This window comes from Phyllobates terribilis, unplaced genomic scaffold (genome assembly GCF_046119375.1).
Source record: "Phyllobates terribilis strain yellow unplaced genomic scaffold, ASM4611937v1 Scaffold_9__5_contigs__length_417890890, whole genome shotgun sequence".
Taxonomy (NCBI): Eukaryota; Metazoa; Chordata; class Amphibia; order Anura; family Dendrobatidae; genus Phyllobates; species Phyllobates terribilis.
The window spans coordinates 35,165,083-35,188,320 of NW_027362769.1; the positions used below are offsets into that span (position 1 = coordinate 35,165,083).

General features: G+C 44.7%; 1 protein-coding gene across 2 annotated transcripts in view; it reads left to right on the forward strand.

Annotated features, from left to right (window-relative positions):
• The first annotated feature begins 8,324 nt into the window (after positions 1-8,324).
• The window catches only part of CMKLR2 (chemerin chemokine-like receptor 2), a 54,171-nt gene continuing 39,257 nt past the window's right edge, over positions 8,325-23,238 (forward strand). The window contains exon 1 of one of the 2 annotated variants that reach the window (XM_073646387.1): positions 8,325-8,471. The gene's annotated coding sequence lies outside the window, so the exon portion shown is untranslated. Of the gene's footprint in view, positions 8,472-10,862; positions 10,925-23,238 lie in introns of those variants that run through there. The other variant, XM_073646390.1, reaches the window with a different exon arrangement.

A 23,238-nucleotide genomic window follows, 5' to 3' on the forward strand; every position in this document is an offset into this window, starting at 1 on the left:
TCGGACGCCATCTTCAGGACGCCGCGCGGGAAGAAGAGGGGCGTGGACGTCAAAACCGCGTGAGATCCGAAGCTCCGCCCCACGCACCGACGCTGCGCAAGGTCCTGGAAGGGAGAGAGAGCAACGCTGACGTCATCAGGACGCGACGCCAGGTCCTCGTCCATAGCAGCAGCAGCGGAGCCGCGGCCTACAGAAGAGGATCGTCGGAAGGTAGGCCACGCTTAACTAGGGGGGAGGAAGATGTCGGATACAGAGGCGCCCACTACCACCAACGCAGCTGCAGCAGCGGTGATGCCCTTTTCCCTGCCCTACATCCCTGGAGCGGCCTGGCTGCCCAAATACTCAGGGGAGCCCCATGCCCTAACTGACTTCAAGGAAAGGTTATACAGTTTGTTCCACGTTTACCCCCTGACAGAGGAACAGAAGGTCAGCATATTAACAGGGCAGTTAACTGGCGCAGCCCAAAGGGAGGTAAAATCATGGCCCACTGAGGAGAAAAGAACCGTGAAGGGTATTCTGGCCCGGCTGCGGGGTACCTTTGACACACGTACCTCCGCTGAAATTAAAATGAGGTTCTGTGGGTGTAAGCAGCGGGCACAGGACAGCATCAGAGACTATACCCTAAATCTGCAGGAAGCCTTGAGGGCTATTCAACAAACTGACCCTGGCAGTGTGCAGGAAACGGACAAGCTGCTAACAGAACAATTCATAGAAGGTCTGCTGTCTAGCGCCCACAGGGCCCAACTGCGCCTCATGTTCTTTCAGAACCCTGATCTGACCTTTGCCCAATTTAAGGACAGGGCTATAAGGGTGCTCCGTGAATCTGCAATCAGTGGCGCTATAAACCCCCGGCGCCCTGCTCTCACCTACCACCTGGAGGCGGCGCCCTCCTCTATGGACCCCATGGGGGCTGATGCACAGGCCCTGAACCAAGCCCCGTCGAAAGACCTGCACCACCAAGTCCAGGAGCTGACCAGGAGCGTCGCGGCGTTGACCAGGACCTTCCAGGCGTTGCAAGTGGACCCGTCAAGACCCATCGAGCTGGCTTCAAGTCCGGAGGATGTCCCGTGGCGTCGACAGAGGAGCATCCCGTCGTTCCGAGGGAGGCCCACAGACCGCTACGCAGAGGATGGACAGCCCATTTGCCGTCGATGCAACCAGCCCGGACACATTTCCAGGTACTGTAATTTAAACGGGTCCAACCTGGGGCAGAGGGCCAACCCCCAGGCATAAGATCACCAGGCCCTTACAATTGGCGTAATAAGTACGTTGGGGGGCGCCCGGTTTTACCCGTGGTGCTGGACGGTATCCCCATGAGCGCCTTGCTGGATACTGGGTCACAAGTAACCACTATCCCTTATGTACTTTTTAAGCAGTATTGGACTGATGCTGATATCACACGGTATCCAGACAGTAACTTGAGCATCATCGCCAGTAATGGCTTACCCGTGCCGCAGATGGGGTTCAAGGAGATGACCATTAAAATTGGTAAAGTTGAACTGCCGGCACAGGGAGTGATTATTGTGGACATTGACCGTCGTGAAAGTCACCCTAAAATAACTGTGGGTACTAACGTAATTGAAAATTGTCTTCCAGAGGTAATTGTAATCTTACAACAGGTGGCGGTGAATGCTAGTTCCAGCCAACACAGAGTCCTCAACAAGGAGATAAAAGCCCTGATGAGACGGCAGCAGGTAGAACTGTCTGGGGTGAGATCGGTAGCGTAAGACTGAGTGACCCATTCCCCATTTCCATGCCTCCCAAAAGTGAAATGATGATCTGGTGTCGGACTGCAATCGGGTTGAGAGGTAGAGACTACCAAGCCATGGTAGAACCCGTGTACTCAGACAGCAGGCCCACCATTTTGACAGCCCGGGGGGTGGTTGATGTCCGTCATGGGAGGGTGCCCGTCCGCATCCTCAACATTGGGGAGAGGGAAGTACACTTACCCAGGTACGCTACACTCGCCAAACTGTTTGTTGTCGAACACAAAGCTATCAGGGTCGTGGAACCCTTGCCTCCATCTCTACAGGCGGAGTGTAATGGCTCCCAGAAACAAAAGGAGGACTGGTGCCAGAAACTCCACGTGGGTGCTGACTCCACTCCCCTGCACCAAAAACAAGAAGTCTACCGGGTGGTACAGGAGTACGAGAGAGTCTTTAGTAAGCACCCGCTAGACTTCGGACGAGTAAAGGGGATAGAACACCACATCCCCACAGGGAGCCACCCACCGATAAAAGAGAGACACAGACCTGTACCCCCTGCACATTATCAGAACGCAAAGGGCATGCTAAGAGAGATGAAAGAAGCTGGTGTTATTAGAGACAGCTGTAGCCCCTGGGCAGCCTCCTTGGTTCTGGTCAAAAAGAAAGACGGCACCATGAGAATGTGCGTCAACTATAGACAAATCAACCGTATCACCCACAAAGACGCATATCAGCTGCCTAGAATAGAGGAGTCTTTAGCCGCACTAAAATCAGCTAACTTCTTTTCTACTTTGGACCTTACTAGCGGGTACTGGCAGGTTCCTGTGGCAGAGGCTGACAAGGAGAAGACCGCCTTCACCACCCCGATGGGACTGAGTGAGTTCAACTGTATGCCTTTCGGGCTCTGCAACGCACCAGGGACCTTCCAGCGGCTGATGGAATGCTGTCTAGGGCACCGAAACTTCGAGACAGTCCTCCTTTACCTGGACGACGTGATCGTCTATTCGAAAACCTACGAGGACCATCTAAAGCACCTGGCCGAGGTGTTCGAAGCCCTGGCAGGCTACAGCCTGAAGGTGAAACCATCGAAGTGTCACCTGCTGAAACCAAAGGTCCAGTACCTAGGGCACGTGGTAAGCGCGGAAGGAGTGGCCCCCGACCCTGACAAGGTCACGGCAATCAAGAGCTGGCCAAGCCCCTCGAACATCAAAGAGGTGAGACAGTTTCTCGGGTTGGTAGGCTACTACCGAAGGTTCATCCCCGGGTTCACTAAGATGGCAGCTCCTATGCAGGACCTCCTGATCGGACAGTCTAAGTCCAGGAGCCAAATGCCGCCCTTCAAGTGGGATAAACCGGAAGAGGAGTCCTTCCGCCAGCTAAAGATGGCCCTCACAGGGGACGAGATCCTGGCCTACCCTGATTATGGCCAGCCTTTCATTCTCCACACAGATGCCAGTAATGTGGGACTGGGAGCCGTACTGTCCCAAAACCAACAGGGCAGAGAAAGGGTGATCGCGTACGCCAGCCGGAAGCTGAGACCCACCGAGAGAAACCCGGAGAATTACAGCTCTTTCAAGCTAGAATTCTTGGCGGTGGTGTGGGCCGTGACGGAACGCTTCAAGCATTACCTGTCCTCCGCAAAGTTCACCGTGTACACGGACAACAACCCGTTGACACACCTGGACAATGCAAGACTGGGTGCCCTAGAACAGCAGTGGATGGCCCGTCTCTCCAACTATGACTTCGTGATCAAGTACCGGGCCGGCAAGACCAATGCCAACGCTGACGCCCTATCGAGGATGCCTCACTTACCTGAAGGTGACGAAGACCCAGAAGAGCTGGAGGAGGTAGAACTCCCCGCGTTTCACCGGTATGGAGCCGCTCAATACTCCCACCGCGTGAAGGAGGAGGATCTAACAACCGTGATGATAAATCCCCTACCTCACCACAGCTGGGCCGAGACCCAAGATAGTGACCCTGCCATCCGCCTGGTGAAAGATCTGCTGACCCAGGAAGATGCCCGCATAGATCCGGATGCTCCAGAGGAAGCCAAGCAGCTATGGAAAGAGAAGAGCAAGCTGTTCCTCTACGAAGGCAAGTTGTGCAGAAGGATTGTCAACCACCGGACGCACGAGCTGACCTGGCAAGTCGTGGTCCCAAGGCGGGATGGAGCTATGGTCCTGGGGGCTTACCATGACAGAGCGGGACACTTCGGTTGGAAGAAACTGGAGTTCCTACTAAGAGGAAGGTTCTTTTGGGTCGGCATGAGAGGAGCTGTAGAAAAATGGTGCAGAGACTGTGGCCCTTGTCACCTGAGGAGGAAGGACCGCACCAGCCAGAAGACACCCTTGAGGCCCATCGTCACCACGCAGCCTCTTGAGCTGGTAGCTCTGGACCACGTCAAATTGGCTCCAAGCCGGTCTGGATACATCTATGCCCTGACAATCGTGGACCACTATTCCCGTTTTCTATTGGTGGTCCAGGTAAAGGACTTGACAGCCCAAACAGCGGCCAGAGCCTTCCAGCAATATTTCTGCCGTCCACACGGGTATCCGGAACAGGTCCTGACAGACCAGGGTCCAGCGTTCGAGGCTGAAATCTTCCTGGAGTTCTGCAACCTCTATGGCTGTAAGAAGATTCGGACAACGCCTTACCATCCACAAACCAACGGGATGTGTGAGAAGATGAACAATATAGTCATTGATCTCCTGAAGACATTGCCCCTGGAGGAACGCAGCCTGTGGCCAGAAAAACTGCCGGACCTGATAGACCTATACAACAATATCCTGGTGAATGCTACAAACTGCACCCCGGCTTACCTGATGCGAGCTAGACCAGGTAAGCTGCCCGTAGACCTGGAGATGGGAGTCCTAATACCTGAGGACACCTCCCCGGATGCGGACTGGGATACGGAAAGGCAAATGCAGTACAAGAAGGTACAGGAGAGTGTGGAGAAGAGCCTGGCCCAGGTGAGAGAGAGGCAAGAAAAACTCTTCAATCAACACGCCCCTGCTGGTCCCCTAGAACCTGGTGAGCAAGTCCTAAAGCGAAAAAGAAGGCTACATAAGTTGGACGACCAGTGGGAACGGGAACCCTACACCGTACTGCAGTCTGACCACGACAACCCAAAGGTGTGCGTAATCACCAAGGACGGAGGAGAAACCACTAGTGTCGTCTCCAGAGACCACCTCAAAAGATGCCCCGAGCAACTCCGTAGTGCAGAAGAAGATCAGAGTGACCTTGAACCCGCAGAGGACAAGGAAGAAATGATCAGCACCGTTCTCGGAGAGTTCCCTCAGTCCTGGACTCACATAAATGATACCATAGTGGTACCCGTCCTGCATTTCCTGCAACCGGCACAGCAACAACCAACACCAGAGCCGGAAGGTGAAGAGGAACAAGCAGTTCCAGAGGCAGAAGAGCCTGTACCAGCAGCCCAGGAGAGTCAACCCTCTGCTGACAGTGAGCCTGCCATGCCTGCGGTAAGCCAAAGGACCCGCAGACAGCTGCCTGCCCTACCTGTACACCCAGCTGGTAGCTGTAACCCTAACGCTAGTGGGGAAAGCCAGGTTGGTCCACCACCAGACAGTGGGCTACGTAGGTCAACGAGGAGCACAAAGGGGCAGATACCCACTCGCTGGAAAATATAGAGCGCGCTAAGATTGTAAATAACCTTGTTGCCAAATGTTAAAATGTTTGCCAAAGTTACTTGCATGTTTATTAATAGTGTGTTTCAGTTTCTTGCAGCTACCGTAAGGACTCAAAGGTTATGGACTTTTTATAACCGGGACCTTGTATGGACTGCATTCGGAGCCTAACCCAGGAATGAACTAAGACTGTGAAGGACTTGGGGTAGGACAGACCCCCACCTGGTTAAGGCTCCCCGTTGTATTGGTGATATGGACACCCGGTCACAGGCCACACTGTGACCTTAAGAACTCAATTTGTGCGTCGTCTGTCTATTAATGTTTTATTGTTATGCATATTATCTTTGTTTATTGTTTAGTCCCGGAGTACTAAATTTCACTAGGGGGGAATGTGTCACCCTGGCCTGGATGCCACAAAATGTATTAAAGCTGTGTCTGAGAGCAAGGGGGAGGTTCTCTAGTCAGGGGAACATTAGCATGCAGTACCTCCTGTCTCAGGCCAGTAGGGGGAGCAGGCTGCCCCTATAAAAGCTGGTACTGGGGCAGGGTTAGGGAGAACTTGATGGCCTGTCTCAGTACTGAGACTTGTCCCAGAGCAGAGCAGGGACAGACAGTTGCACTGCACCTAAGAGGAAGTGTGGCAGGAGGAGAGCCACAAGCCAGAGACAAGAGGCGAAGCAAGCCTGTCTTGGCAGATAAGAGACTGACTTTACCAGACTTTGGTGTCTGAGGCTGGAAGGATTCCACATCCCCCAGCAGAGAACCAGTCCGCAAGGGACTGTATATTCCTTGGCCTAAGAAGCCTGGAGGCCCTGCCACAACCGAAGGGACCAGTAAAGCCGTACAAGGCTGGGAGCAGAAAGGAACCCACGTCGCAGGCCATACAGGCGAGAATACACGGAAAGCTCGGAAACGTGGGCTGTTACCCTATAACGAGGAGATAGCCAGAAGGAGCGCAGGAAGCACGGTAGGCCTACACCCTCACCCTGACCAGGGCCAATTTCCCCGTTGCTCTCAGACATCCAGGTCCCCTCCTAGCTGGGACTGTTTATGGGTCAGTTTACCTGTTTCAGTAAAGACCCTGGACCGCAACCTATTGTCTGTGTGCTCCTTCGCGCCTCCAGCACTACCGGTACCAGGACTCTCACCACCATCACTCCCACCATCCACTACACTGCCCTGGGGCCGCACTCTTCCCGTGGGGAGTCACACCATCCCAGCTGCACACCTCATCAGCCCCAGCGGTCTGCCTTGCAGTGGCGGTACCTAATGACCGCAAATCCACGGGTGGCGTAGTCGGACATAATCAATAGCACATAACGGACTACCACTGGCCTGACCACCCTGAGCCACGGAACCGGGTTGCCACTACTACTCCCATCGTTCCCTATTGCCCGGATCCGAGTGCCCCACGGCCCAGGGGGCGAGTCATAGGCATACTCAAGATAATTTGCACAACAAATTATGGGGTCCATTTTCTCGTGTTACCCTTGTGAAAATAAAAAATTTGGTTCTAAAACGACATTTTTGTGGAAAAAATTTGATTCTTTATTTTCATGCCTCTACGTTATAAAATTCTGTGAAGCATCTGGGGGTTCAAGGTGCTCACCACACATCTAGATACATTACTTGAGGGGTCTAGTTTCTAAAATGGGGTCACTTGTGGGGGGGTTTCCACTGTTTAGGCACATCAGGGGCTCCCCAAACGCGACATGGCGTCCACTCTTGATTACAGCCATTTCTGCATTCAAAAAGTCAAACAATGCTCCTTCTCTTCCAAGCCCTGCCCATGCGTCCAAACATTAGTTTTACCCCACATATGGAGTATCAGCTTACTCAGGAGAAATTGCACAACAAATTTTGGGTCCATTTTCTCTGGTTACCCTTTTGAAAATAAAAAATTTCGAGCTAAAATAAAATTTGTGAAAATTTTTATTTTTTTCCCTTCCACATTGCTTTAGTTCATGTGAAGCACGTGAAGGGTGAATGTGTAGCACCTGAATGTGGTTTTAAGTGGTGCTGTTTTTAGAATGGTGTCACTTTTGGGTATTTTCTGTCATATAGATACTTCAAATGTGATGTGGTCCCTAAAAAAATGGTTTTGTAAATTTTGTTGCAAAAATGAGAAATCGCTGGTCAACTTTTAACCCTTATAACTTCCTAACAAAAAAAATTGTGTTTCAAAAATTATGCTGATGTAAAGTTGACATGTGTGAAATGTTATTTATTAACTACTTTGTGTGACATATCTCTCCGATTTAAGGGCATAAGAATTCAAAGTTTAAAAATTGCAACATTTTCAAAATTTTCGCCAAATTTCATTTTTTTTTCACCAATAAACGTAAGTCATATAGAAGAAATTTTACCACTGTCATGAAGTACAATATGTCACGAAAAAACACATTCTCAGAATCATTGGGATCCATTGAAGCGTTCCAGAGTTATTACCTCCTAAAGTGACAGTGGTCAGAATTGTAAAATTTGGCCTGGTCATTAAGGACATAATTAGCTCGGTCACTAAGGGGTTAATAACCTTTAAAACATTTTTCCCACACTGGATGCCACGCTTACTATAGCCACCTGTGTAGACCTAAAGTCCTTTCTAAAACTGGGCTCCACATAGTACTTTGACATTATTCCTGAATATTATAAACTGGTTACAAAAAGACAGAAATTAATTAAAAAGGAATCAAACTTTTTTTGTTAAGAGACTGATGCATCTCCTCTCTTTCATATTATGTTTTGTGTTTGTTTAAAAAAAACTGCAACAAAAACTGTATGTGTGAATTTTAGGCTTATGCCTTGTCTTAGTTCTTCATTCTGTACGTGCATCCATGAATGTTCTCCACCGTGCAGGGAGTGGTGGGCCACAGTATTCAAAAGATTTGTGTAATCCTTCTGTCCTCTATCTTTTTTGGACACTCATTCAATTTATCTGTTCATTCCTCATTGTTAGTCCAGATGCAGATTGTCACATCCACCGCACTCAGGGGCTATACTGTCCCTCCCAGGAAGGCAGGACATGCTGGCCTCACAGGAGAAGATGAATCACAGTACTTGACTCTGCCCAACAGCTGCAGAGAAATTCATTTCATATGTGACAGCAGCAACTACAGAGGTAAGTTCTATTTCTCCCGCTACTATTAGATCTACGCAACATGTCAGTACCAGAATTAGTGTGAATTGTTACATGAGGAGAGAGTTGTCTTTTCTAACAAAGCATTGAATATTCATTGATGAGAATAGTGTACAGCATAGGGTTGTATGTCAGATCACTTTGGAAAAAAAAAGTCATTTTGTCAATATTAGTTTGTCACTACTGGGTGAAAGTATTGGGGATGTCATGGATTCTGCATGGAAAGTAAAATGAAAATTTACTCTTTAAAAACAATTGTGCCAATTGTTAAGATTTCATTGAAATACAGTTTAGATAAAGTTTACAACATAGTTTATACTTTTAACTTTTTTTAAAGAAAACAAAACTGTACTTTTTATCCGTGTACTGAAAAGGGGTGCTTCATTGCAAGAAATCTTTTAGATGGGAGCTACTCCACAGAACCTCGGCAGATAGCTAATTTTGCTGGATGAAGCCATGGACCGACAGACATTTGCCTACAGTGGGCCCTTTCAGAAAAATAATGGTTAATTTACTTGGCTGGCTGTCCATATAACGTATGGATGCTGGAGTCTGTTAGGGCGAGATTCACTGTTTTCAATAATAACCACTTTAAGAATTTTTTTCTCTACTATTTGTACTTACAGCACATATTGGAGAAAACATACCAGTGTTTGTACACCAGATTTATGTCATAAATACATTGGAAAAATGTTTGCATTTTGTTCTCATGAGAAAGCAAATGTTAAGTGGCATATAATGCACTATTACCATAGGCTGGTGCCAGTCTAAATAAACAGAGCCTGACAGTTATCTTGTGACAGTTTTCAGGCATGCAACCTAAAATGTATAAAATGTCTCACCATGTGAGGAATGTGTCATATGTAATGTAACGCTTCTATAAGTTATCTGAAGTGGTGTTTTCCGTATTTTACGTAACAACATTCCACATGTCTGTACTTTGTGGATGGCACTCCACATGTCTGTAGTTTGTAGATGGCACTCCACATGCCTGTAGTTTGTAGATGACACTCCACATGTCTGTAGTTTGTAGATGGCACTCCACATGCTTGTAGTTTGTTGATGGCACTCTACATGCCTGTAGTTTGTAGATGGCACTCCACATGCCTGTAGTTTGTAGATGACACTCCACATGTCTGTAGTTTATAGATGGCACTCCACATGCCTGTAGTTTGCAGACGCCACACCACATGCCTGTAGTTTGTAGATGGCACTCCACATGCCTGTAGTTTGTAGATGGCATTCCACATGCCTGTAGTTTGTGGGTGGCACTCTACATGCCTGTAGTTTGTAGATGGCATTCCACATTTCTGTACTTTGTGGGTGGCACTCCACATGCCTGTAGTTTGTAGATGGCATTCCACATGCCTGTAGTTTGTAGATGGCATTCCACATGTCTGTACTTTGTGGGTGGCACTCTACATGCTGGTAGTTTGTAGATGGCACTCCACATGCCTGTAGTTTGTAGATGGCACTCTATATGCCTGTAGTTTGTAGATGGCACTCCACATGTCTGTAGTTTGTAGATGGCACTCCACATGCCTGTAGTTTATAGATGGCACTCCACATGCCTGTAGTTTATGGATGGCACTCCACATGTCTGTAGTTTGTGGATGGCACTCTACATGACTGTAGTTTATAGATGGCACTCCACATGTCTGTAGTTTGTAGATGGCACTCCACATGCCTGTAGTTTATAGATGGCACTCCACATGTCTGTAGTTTGTAGATGACACGCTGCATTTTTGTACTTTGTGAATGGCACTTAGAGAGATTTGTATATTGCTTGGAACATTTTTAGAACTGTGTAGAATTAAAGGGAATCTGTCTGCAAATTTTTGCTATTTAATCTGAGGGCAGCATGAACTAGGGCCTGAGTCACTGATTTCAGGGATGTGTCACTTATGAAGCTGTGTGCTGTTGTTTCAATACAATGAGTGTTTTATCAGCAAGATATTATCCCTGCTAGACTAGCTCTTTCTTGCCATGTTGTCCTACTCCGTCCCCAGCACTGAGTAGAAGCTTTTTGCTAATATACAATGTCCATAGAAAGCTGTGGTGTGGGTGGGATAAGTTTTCTGAGCTCTGCTACATGCTACATTTAAAACTCTGATTGTATCACAACTGCTGCACCCAGTAAGCTAAGTGGTACACCATAGGAATCAGGGTCTCTTTCTTACATTATGCTGCTCTGAGATGAAGTTATTAAAAACCTGGTGAATGATTCCCTTTAAAATAGGGTTACAAGACCCAGCTTGCAGCATTAAATGACCTCTGATTGGTAAATATTTACAGTTTGATGATTGTTTAATAGCATATTTACTCAGGCAGATCACGCTTAACAATGTGCACTGAGCTATCTGTAATAGATTGTTCAGCATAGGTTGCCTTTATTCTTAATAGCGCAAGTCCGGTTTCCACAGGATATGGTGCAGGTGAGAACGATGATCTTTTGTGCAGCACACATCTCACTGAACGAACAAGTGTTTTGCTCATTCATTGGGTGACCAGCAACTTGTTTAGACTGAAATATTATTGTGAAATGAGTGTTTCTCATTTATCTTGCGAATGTACTGTTGCAGCTGATGGTGAAAAAAAATGCTATAAGAAGTAAATTCTGTCATTTATGAAAAGGAAACCTTAACTAATAATGCAGCACACAACTAATAGCTCTATAACAAACATGATTACAGGTGTGGATTATCTCTTAACACTGTTGGACTACTTTAAAGGGGTTGTCCAGTTTCATAGTTAGGCCACGTTCACATGTTCAGTATTTTACATCAGTATTTGTAAGCCAAAACCAGGAGTGGATGAAAAATACAGAAGTAGTGAGATGTTTCTATAATACTTTTCCTCTGATTGTTCTACTACTGGTTTTGGCTTACAAACACTGATGTAAAATACTGACAAAACACTGAGGTTAAGTGCACACGTAGCGTTTTTGATGCGTTTTCGCATTGGTTTTCCCACGCGGAAATGCATAAAAAATGCTTGGCAATTGGTCTGCCCGCTAATGCAATGGCAATCCTGATGTGCTGTGCACATGATGCGGAAATTTCCACTCAGGGTTGTCATTGCTTTTAAAAATGCAGCATGTCCTTTCTATGTAGCGTTTCCTGCCCATTGACTTTAATTGAACCGCAGCAAATCCACAGGTATAATATTTATATCTGCGGATTTGCTGCAGTTCAATTAAAGTCAATGGGCAGGAAATGCAGCATAAAGCACATAGAGTGGTACCCGGGGCGGCTGGAGAAGACTACTACTCCAATCATCCGATCGCTGCTCCTGCTGATAACAGCGAGAGCGGCGCAGCTGACGGGGAGTAGTAGTGTTCTCAGCCAAGCCGGGGCTGCGCGCTGTGTAAAAAAAAAAAAAAAAAAAAAAAAAAAAAAACAAAACACACCTATGTTACAGCGCCTCATGATGTTTCCAGCGATGTGTTCAACCCGGCGGTACACTGACGGGAGCGCACTCACTCCCGACAGTGTACATCACTGCGCTGCCAGGACCTGAGGTCATGTGAACTCTCAGCTCACCTTACGGCATCGGTGCTGCGTGGGAACATTTTCAAGAATGTGCCTGCGTACCACTGATGCTGAGGTCACCGGGGCTGATCAGCTGATGAACCCAAGTGACCTCACTCCTGCAGCAGAGCCATGTACACTGACAGGAGTGATTTTACACTCCTGTCAGTGTACATTGCTGTCTTCTACAGCAGTGACATCGGTGATTGGTGATGTCACTGATGTGGAAGTGATCCGGATTGCCGAGGGACAAACTGGATTGCGTCGTTACGGCAGACAGGTGAGGGATATGGTGTTTTTTTTTTTTTTTTTTTTTTTTTTATAGAACATTGAGAGATTCGGGGACTGGGCGTGCAATAAAAAAAAATTAAAATACTTTATTCTGGCCACGTGCTTTATTGAAAAAGCAGCAAAAACTTTACTACGCGGTTACTAACCTGGGCTTCATGTGAGCCGCCAATACAAGGCTGACATGAACCCCAACCCCATTACCCCACTCGCCACCACTACACGACAGTGAGAAGAGTGGAGGTTAAGCGCCAGACTTGGTGGATCTTATGGATGCGCCAGTTCTGGGACTGCTGAGGGGTGATATTAGCCGTGGAGGGGGCCAGTATCCAAGGTACCGACCTTGGCTATTAATATCAGCCCGCAGGTGTCTATTTAGCCTTTTCTGGTTAGATTTTAAGGGGGGACCCTACGTCAATTTTTTCTGGGGTCCCCCTTTAATCTAGCCAGCAAAGACTAAGCAAACAGATGTGGGTTGATATTAATAGCCAGGGAACATTTTTAGCTAATGGCCCCTTCCCAGGCTACTAATATCAGCTCTCAGTGGTTGGCTTTCACTCTGCTGGTTATGAAAATGATGCAGGAGCCCACACCATTTTTTTTTTTTTTAATTTTAGGCTCTGTGCCCATGATTCAGACTTAGCAGCGCTTTTGACGCATATTTTTTCTGCATCCAAAATGTTGTATTCTATTGAACGCAGGTAAATCCACATGTGTTCGCTGAACCATGCGTGTTTACCGCATTCAATACATTCTAATGGTCAAATTTCTGTTACGGAGACTAGTGACTCCGCAAGTGGATTGGACATGCTGTGGTCCTGAAAGACTCGCCGCATGTCCGTGTCCGCGGGTGATTCACAGCCTCTGATGCACGCATAGTGGACATGGGATTTCTAGAGATCCCATCCACTATGCTGTAACATCTGGACGCTGTGGGTTTGACGCTGTATAAACATGCAGCATCAAATCTGCAGCGGCTCCTGATCGTGGGCACATACCCCAACTCACCCAAACTCACCCACAGCATGTCAATTTCTGTAGCGGACACGTTAGTCTCCGCTGCAGATTTTTACCGATTTAAGCGTCATTATATGCGGTGGATTCATATGTACCGTCAAAAGTGCGGTATTAGAAAACTGCATTTTGAACGCAGCAAAAATACGCTGCGGCCAAAGCGCTGCTTGTTGCTGTTCGTGGGGACATAGTGGCTAACCAAACAGCTGTGAGCTGTTAATAGCCAGGGAACATATTTGCCTAATGGCACCTTCCTAGGCTAAAAAATAGCAGCTCTCAGCTGCCCCAGAAACTACATGAATGGGGTGCTAATGAAGATTGGGTATATGGGATTAGCAGACACCTAACCCTTTTGTTTGGTGATGACAAGGTGTCAATCAGACCCTTTCATTACCAAAGCTACTTAAAGTAAAAGTAAAAAGTTAAATAAACACAAAGACACAGAGCAAACATTTGTTTGAAATTAAATTAAAGCAATGTCCCACGTTCCTTTTCAAATAACTTTATTTAGCTCCAAAAAGCACTCATATGTACAAAAGCGCATTAAAAACGCTTCAAAAATCGCGCAAAACACGTGTTTTTTTTCTACAGCATTTTTCCTGCCAAGTAGATGTTGAAACGCTGCAGAAATTTCTGCTTCAAATCTTGAACATGCGCACATAGCCTGAATGTGTGAACGTGGCCTTAAAGGTAACATTTCACCTCCAAATATGCTATTTATCTGCAGATCTAGTGTTAATCTGCAGATAAACAGTGTTTAAATCTTGACTGGCTGCCTTACTGGAGCAGCCACTACAGGGAAAAAAAGTGACGTTTTATTCCGCTTGCAGCCACTCTCTTCCAGTCGTTACTGTTAGGCTATGTTCACACATGTTGGGTTTTTCAGCGTTTTTTTGCTGCAGATTTCTATGCAAATTTTCAGCTGCGTTTTGCAGTACTAGCAAAGTCTATGAGACACCAGAATTCTCTGTTCACACATCTTGTTTTTTTGTTGTTGTGTATTTTGTACCTTGGTTGGGTTTTTGGAAAATAGAGCATGTCACTTCTTTCAGCGTTTTTCACCCATTGGAAGTAATGGGTATTGAAAAAAACATGGTGTGAACATAGCTATCAGGTTTTGCTGCTTTTTTAGTGAAAATAAGTACAGCAGTATGTGAAACTCATTTATTTGTGATTTTACCATCTTGTCTTGGTCACTGAGATGGTAGTTTGTATTAGGAGACTTTAATTAACCCCTTCATGACCGGAGAATTTTAAATTTTTTGCTCCCCAGAGCCAACACTTATTTTTCGGTTAATATGGCCATGTGAGGGCTTATTTTTTGTGGTACGGGTTGTACTTTTGAACGACATCACTGGTTTTCCCATATTGTGCACTGGAAAACAGGAAAAAAAAATCCAAGTGCGGTGAAATTGCAAAAAAAGTGCAATCCCGCAGTTTTTTTTACCATGTTCACTGAATGCTAAAACTGACCTGCCATTATTATTCTCCAGGTCATTACGAGTTCGTAGACACCAAACATGTATAGCTTCTTTTTTATTTAAGTGGTGAAAAATAATCCAGAGCTCGCAAAATGGCGCACACGGGACCAGAGCGGCGCCAGCAAGAGCAGAAGACGACGGCTGGTAAGTAAAATACTAGGCGCAGGGAACTTAGATTAGTGGCACCACTCCAGCTCTGAAGTAAAAATGATTTCCGGGCTATTAAAACTTCTACCACCAGAAGGAACCAGTTTTTAAAAGCATGATTCAGGCTTTATCTTCTGACAGTCTGACAGGTGAATGCTTCCTTCTTGAACAAGCAGTGCTATCTATGAAGTATGATGGTGGCACAGTAGTAGAAGAAGTAGGACAGTAGGGTTGTGTTTCATGCCTTCTGCTGAGTCCCATACAATAATGTTATTCTAGAGAGTTTTCTTTCAACTTTGTGACAAAAGATTGAGGAAAGCTGGTTCCCATTTCAGCATAAAAGTGCAAGTGCAAAAATGCAGTCTCCCAAAAAATGATGTATTGTGTTTAATCTGAAATCCCCCATAAAGATGCTCATGTAAACAATGGAAGTGAATCCTCATATGACAACTCTACAATATAGTGACAAACTTCTCAGAAGAATGACATTTATTATACAAGAAAAGGGGGCTTCAACACTCCCATAAGGAAATGCAGTTAAACATGAGAAATTTATCTGATCGATCCATGAAATGCTAATTAGTAGAAATATGAAAATGTTACTTTAAATTAAGGGGGGGGTAGCTATGAATTTAGATCAGTTTTGACATCAGTTGGCTAAAAATTGTAGCAAATCATTGAGTGCACTTGTGCAAAAAAAATTTTTTCCAGTTCTTTGGTCGCTTGTTATAGCATTTTGCGGCAACCCAAAAAAAAACCCCACGCAATTTTTACATTTTAATTTTTTTCTGTTTACCTTGTTTGCCAATCAGGTTAATTAATGACCTGGGTATTCTGGTTACAAGTAAGCTGAGCAGCAGTACTCAATGTCAAGCAGCAGCCGCAAAAGCAAACAAGATTTTAGGATGTATGAAAAGAGAGAAAATCCCATGATCCCAACATACTGTTACCCCTTTATAAATCACTGGTGAGGTGACTTCTGGAATATGGGATCCATTTTTGGGCTCCACATTTTAAAAAGGATATTCAGAAGTTAGAGTCAGTTCAAAGGCGGCAACTAGATTATTACAAGCGATGGAAGGCCTCTCATATGAGGAGAGGTTGGAAAAGTGGAGTCTGTTTAGCTTAGAAAAACGAAGCCTCAGAGGAGATCTCATTTACATGTATAAATATATGTGTGGTCAGAACAAAGGACTAGCACATGACTTATTCTTTCCAAAGACAGTACTAAGGACCAGGGGCACTTATTACTGGTGGAAGAAAGGTGATTTCGGCACCTAAGCAGGAAAGGGTTCTTTACAGTCAGAGCAGTCAGACTGTGGAATGCCGACCACAAGAGGTAGTAATGGCTGACACTATAACAGCTTTCAAAAAAGGGCTGGATGATTTCCTCAGTACACATAACATTGTGGGTTATAGATAATTTAGTGACAAAATGTACAATTGGGGAAAAAAGCTTAACTTGATGGACCTAGATCATTTTTCAAACGTATGTAATTAACTTTATATTTTGATAGATTAGAGTTTGAGGCGCTGATACCATATGTGTTTTTTTATTTTTTTTAATATCTTTATTTTTAATGGTGAAATTTGGACATTTCATTATTTCTTTTATAACAATTTTCTCAACTTTTTTTTTTTTTCTTCACTTTTCACTGTATTTATTAGTTCCCTTAGTGGACTTCAACCTGCGATTGTCTGATCTGTCTGATTTCGCTGTATATAGAAAAAAAATCACGCTCTCCTTTGAAGTCCAGCCAGAAACTGAGTTTCAAAGGAGCTTCATGGTAACAGGCTGGAGGTCTTTAACAGACCCCTTGCTGTGATAGCATCCCATTGGTGCCCTGTGATCACATCGCAGGGCAGCCATTGGGCACATAGAGAAGCACACCCATGCCGGGGCGCTGTTAATGCTCCTGTCAGAGATTGGCATGTAACGGGTTAACAGTGGCGGGCCGAGCTCCGCTGCACCCGCGGCTGTTAGAGGTAGGTCCTGGCTGTGTAAGGCCATGATGAGTTTGGTGAGTATTTTTATGCTGTGTTTTTTTTGCATCAAAATCTCAGAGTCTTACAGTTCCAGCAAAGTGAATGGGATTCATATAAATCTCCTTCCTACTGTGTTTTTTACTTTTCAATAAAGTTGTCAAAGACAAATACCAGGAAGTATCAAAAAGAAAGCAGCTTTATTTAAAACAAGACAAACAGACAAAAAAACACAGCAATAAAAACGCAACTAACCTAATTTACCTAATAGGTGCAGAAAATCGGCAACATCAAAAGCTCATGGTGGGAACGTAGCCTTAGAGGCAGACCATGGCTGTCAGGTAAGGGGTGAGCTCACCCCATCAGCCTGCTACATACACCCACTCACAACTTGTGCAGTACAGCGGATGTCAGGAAGGAGATCACTAGAATGCCTATCTCATCATAATAATTACTGTAACAATACTTTCGTCACAAAGTTAGAGGGAAAAAAGGAAGTTTATGTTTCTAAACACAATGTATTTTGTCTGGCAACACAAAAAGAGAACGTCACTCATGATGGGATTACTGGTATTTTGCTATTTCCCAATAAGTACTAGTAGACTTGATTCACCAGGCTGCATATTCCGGCAGAGGGATTTGTATTTTAGAGAGTTATAACCCATTAAGCTAACCTTTAAAATTATAACATTGAGAGCGCAGTCAGACGGCCATATAACACGGACGACGATCGCTTCACAGTGCACAGACTCTCCTGAGCGTGACAGCTGCATAGAAATACATACTGTCACACTCAGGTCATGAGAGCAGCCGGCCAGTCCAAGCATTGCGATGTGGTAGTCATCCGTGTTATACAGCCGTCTGACTGCGCCCTGAAAGTTATCATCTGTGAACAGGATAAAATTCTGATGATTGGTCCAACTGCAGGGACCCACAAGATTCCTGAAAATGGGATTTGTAAAGGGAATCTGTCATCAGGTTTGCTTTACCTAATCTGAGTGCAGCATAATAAGGCGATAGAGAGCCCGATTCATTCCAGTGATGCATCACTTACTAGGCTGAGACCCGTGATTTCCCTATGTAGTGCAATGCTTTGGTAATACGATGTATAGTATAAGCCATCGGGAATCACATGTTCACGTCCCCCACAGGGAGGTAAAAATAAAAAGTAAAAAAATAAAACTTTAAAGAAATATAAAAACTTGAGTCACTCGCTTTTTCCTTTATTAAAAATAAAAAAAATATATATATATTTTTTAATATACAGTACTTGGTATTGTCGTGTACCAAAAAAGACCGCTCCACCAACATATAAAATTATTAAAACTATACGTTAAATGGCAAAAAGTAAAAAAAGAAAAATTCAAAATGACAAAGTTGCTTTTTTTTTGGTCACTGCACTTCTAAAAATATACAAAAAAAAAAGCTATAAAAATGTTTTATACATGCCAAAATGGTAACAAAAACATCAGCTCAGCTTGTGAAAAGCAAGCCTTCAAACAGCTCTATGGATGGAAAAATAAAAAAAAAGTTTCAGGTCTCAGAAAATGGTAATAGAAACTTTTTTTTTACAACTAAAATAATAAAAAAAAGAAAAGTTTGGTATTGCTGTAATCACACAGACCTGAAGAATCATTTTTACTCCACATTAAACAGCATAAAAGCAAAATCCCCAAAAAAATTGCATGCTTTTTTTTACTGCATTTGAATTTTTTCCTCCATTTTTTATCAGTCAAAACTTCAATTTGTCCCTCAAAAAACAAGCACTACGTTGACTGAAAAATAAAAAACTTATGGCTCTTGGAAAAAGAGGAGAGAACAGAACAAAAGCGCAATAGGGAAAAAATTGCTGTATCCAAAGAGGGGTATTTCTGGCTCAGACATGTATGACATGGCCCTCTTCATTAACCCCTCTGGAGGTCTACGAAAATAGCCGACAACAATGCCGTATAGGGGCTTGTGGGTTTTGCAGGATCAGTTTTATTTTATTTTTTTATATTTTAGGGTTCATAGAATTAATTGACTATCTTATAGTTGTTTTCATCCCCATTAGAAAAACTGCACATTTGTCATATTTTTTATGGTTCTATGGGTCATGATGATTGCAGAATTACAAAATAAGTATGTTTATGCTGAAGCAATTATTAAAAATCAAATAACTATGTGATGTGTCGCAGCAATCACTTACATAATGCTTTAGCATACTGGCTATCTTCAGGAACCAGCCTGACCCATGTTACTTTGATCCTAAGTTCATCATAAAATTGGCGCTGCTACACATATGGCAGATTTGTTGCAAAAATATCTGCAGCTAAAAAGCCACTTTTTTTCATGTGAATAAAGTTTGTTTCTGCCTCATGTACAGAGATTTCTGCAAATCCCATACAAAATACGGGACAATCACAGAAACGTGTTCAACAAGTCTGTCATATAAGCAGTTAAATTACTCCCTATCAGTTTTGGAACTTCAGCCTGGAGATTATTCCTCTAAGGCAGGGGTGTCAAACTCAAAACACACAGAGGGCCAAAATGAAAAACTTGGACAAAGTCGTGGGCCAACCAGTATACAGAATAATGGACCCCACATACTTGCAGTCCTCCATACAGTCTAATGGCCCTGCATAGTCCTCCATCTATCTATATAATTGTCTTATTCTGTCTGTCCTGGAAATCCCAGGTCGCTGATTGGTCCGGCCGCGGCCAATCAGTGACGCGGCATTTCAGAAAAACATGGCGGCCATTAGCGGCTCATGTGTGGCACGGAGGTCAGCGGCGATGCAGCCGGCTGCTCGCAGCACAAGTCCCCCGACCGCAGGCGCCGCTGACCTACATGCGGCTATAGTCGGAAGATCAGCAGCTACGGCCGCTTATCTCCTGAGGACAAGTGTGACGCCCCTCCCCTCCCCTCTCCTCCCGTCCCTCCCCCCACTCGATCAGGACCCCGGCACCCAGCGTCATACTTACTCCTCCCCGTGCCTGCGCAGCAGCTCCTGTGTCTTCCGCTGCTGCTCTGTGACGGCCCAGGTCAGAGGGCGCGGTGACGTCTTTACACCACGCTCTCTCCTGACCGGTCACATCGCACAGCGGGAATATGCCGGCTACGCTGGAGTCCAGAGAAGCAGTGAGGCGAGTATTGGATTTTTTTTTTTTTTGTATGGGGCAATAGGGGACCTGCATGGGGCATTATATAGGGGGGGATGTGACATCCTGCATGGGGCATTATATAGGGGGGATGTGACATCCTGCATGGGGCATTATATAGGGGGGATGTGACATCCTGCATGGGGCATTATATAGGGGGGATGTGACATCCTGCATGGGGCATTATATAGGGGGGATGCGACATCCTGCATGGGGCATTATATAGGGGGGATGCGACATCCTGCATGTGGCATTATATACGGGGGATGTGACTTCCTGCATGGGGCATTATAAAGGAGGGTCGGGAGACATATGCTAGAATACCTGATGCGTTAGAATCGGGCCACCATCTGGTACAGAATAATGGCCCCACATAGTCCTCTATGCAGAATCATTGGCCCCACATAGCCCTCCATACAGAATAATGGGCCCCACATAGCCCTCCATACAGAATCATGGGCCCCACATAGCCCTACATACAGAATCATGGGCCCCACATAGCCCTCCATACAGAATCATGGCCTCACGTAGGGTTGAGGATTCTGGTGTCGCGGGCCAAATCTTATCACCCTGCTTTTGACACGTATGCTCTAAGGCGTAAATTAATAGCACTTTATACATAATAGTGAAAGAAGACCTGTCACCTGGTTAATAGTGGCCAGTTTTTGCTCTTATCCTACTCCTGCTGCTCCTCTGAGTATTCCAATTTGTGATCTTGTATAATTCGCCCATATGGTTCCATAGATATGGGCCTTTTTATTTAGTGCTAATTTTTTTTATCTTTACAAGGGGGCATGTCTTACAGGTAATCATGCAGAGCAGACTAAAGGCACACCCCCAAAGAATCTTGTGATCTACACCCCATTGATAAAAAAAAAAATAAAACAGAAATAGCACTCAATAAACAGGACTGTATCTCTGGAACTGTATAATGGATTTATAGAGAAAAAAACAGAATGCTCAGGAGAGCAGTGGGAATAAAATAGAGCAAATACTGGCCACTTTTGACCTGGTGACAGGTCTGCCTTTACGTGAACTATTGCGTTTGCTGTTCAACTCTCCCATCAGACCGTTCCAGTTTATAGATGACCAACAGGAGGGTCTCACATTGCCCTTTATTGTAATGTGAAGAAAACAGGATTTCTCCTCTCATGATGGTATTTAATTATGATTTATAATCCATGTATACACACTATACTAATACAGTATCTCCAGAATAATAAAAGTGTAATAATTAGAGCTTACAGGGACTCGTTATCAGCTTCTCAGTAGCTTTCTGTGACTTGTGCCCTCATACATCCCTCCGGTTTCCTTCCTGTGATAGTTTATCTAGCCCTCTTCTGCAGTGTAGGAACAGCCTGGCTTCCCTCCATCATCTTGTAAATAGCTCGGATTCATTTGCCGGCTGAATTCTTTCAGCTTTTCAATAATTGAAGATCAGTGAATGGGGGCATTCTTGTCCGTTCTAATTTGTAAGCAGAGAGGAAAAACATCAGAACTTGCATTAATGTCTGTGTTCAAAGAGGTGCAGATTAATGCTGAGCAAACATTGCCATTAGAAGGAAATAAATGATATATAGAAGGAAAATAATGATTACATCAGTATTGCCATATATCAAGCACACATTGTATATACATGAAGAACTATGTATCTGTACATGAATGCATGTGCATAGAAATCTATGTATGGATGCCTCATCTATGGATGCACCGTTTGTACATAGAGGTGTTTGGTTGCACACCTCAGTCATACGTCCATGTGATGTACATACACCTATTTGTACAAGAACCTTACAAAATCAGGGTGGAGAAAACACACGTCATGTTTATCAATCCTATTACCTAGCAATGCTGATTCTGGGGATGGCAGAATTCCCCTATTAGACACAAGATATTTTTTTCCTTATCTTAGGTGTATTGCGGCGGTGTTCACACTGTGCGGAACTATTCTCCAGAAACTCACAAAGTAACGGTAATTGGCATCCTCTAGATCGCAGCCGAGCCGTCAAAGTACAGTCGGTTTCCAGACCCATTGCCGTGGGTGACTGCACCGCCGTAACACTCTGAGGTGCGTCAGAGTTTTGCCTTCTTAGGCTCTGTGTTCAGGTCACACAGGCCAGTATTGCAGAGCCTCCTGCTCTGCAGCTTGCAAACACAAAACTGACACACCCAAACCTTTGCTGCAGGTTTTAAATGAAATCTGTGGCCATGAGCCACTTGTAAGACCCGGGCTGGAGGAAGTGGACCGCTCCACTGCCATCCTGTAGTCCACTCCAAGAATAAAAGCCCATGCCGGGTTTTACTAAATCTGCCTTGGTCAAATAGCTTGACCAAGTCCAAACTTACTTTTATTCTGCACTGCAACTACAGCTGTGTCTGTGATTGACATGCACTCCAGAGGGTTCAATATGCTTCTATACACATTCTGGAGGATACATACTGTCCCTCACATATAATTCCCCTCACTGCCTCACATAGGGGAGAAATTTCTTTTTACTCCAAATATTGCAGCCAGCCATACAAACAGTTGTTGGTGAGACGCAAATGAGGAGGGTGGGGGGCAGTTTTGATAAAACTGATTATGTTAGAGGCTTTTTTCTCTTTGCACCCAACTCTAGTTCTGGAATATAATTGACTCATTTCATTCTTACTTTTAAGCACAGATGTAGCACCCCCCACCTAAAAAAAAAAAAAATTGCCAAAGCTCTAGATTCCATGGTGGTGTACAAGAGCTTGCAGCAGAGGTGGGGATATCTGGTGAGCATCATTTGTAGGTGTGCTCATGAGAAAATATATATAAATGTAACAAAAGGACTGTAATAAAACCACATTGTCATAGATATCAGCCCCATGTAAGTTATTCCAAGAATTGGAAAAAATGCACTTCATTATATTAACCGTATTACTGTCCAGTGCCACTTTCACCATTATTAGCCTGCTTACTTGCTTCTCTGCAGCTTTTGGTATTTTACTTGTCCCACATGACCAGCAAGCTGAATCTTCCAGGAGTACATGGCATTATAGGTCGTATGAAAACACCATAATAACAGAATAAAAAACACTCAAGGAACTGTTATATGGTAAAATAATGGCCACGGTCTTGGTCACAATAATACATAACTTTGTATATATGAGGGTGAATTAAAAAATTTTCAAACTCCAGTT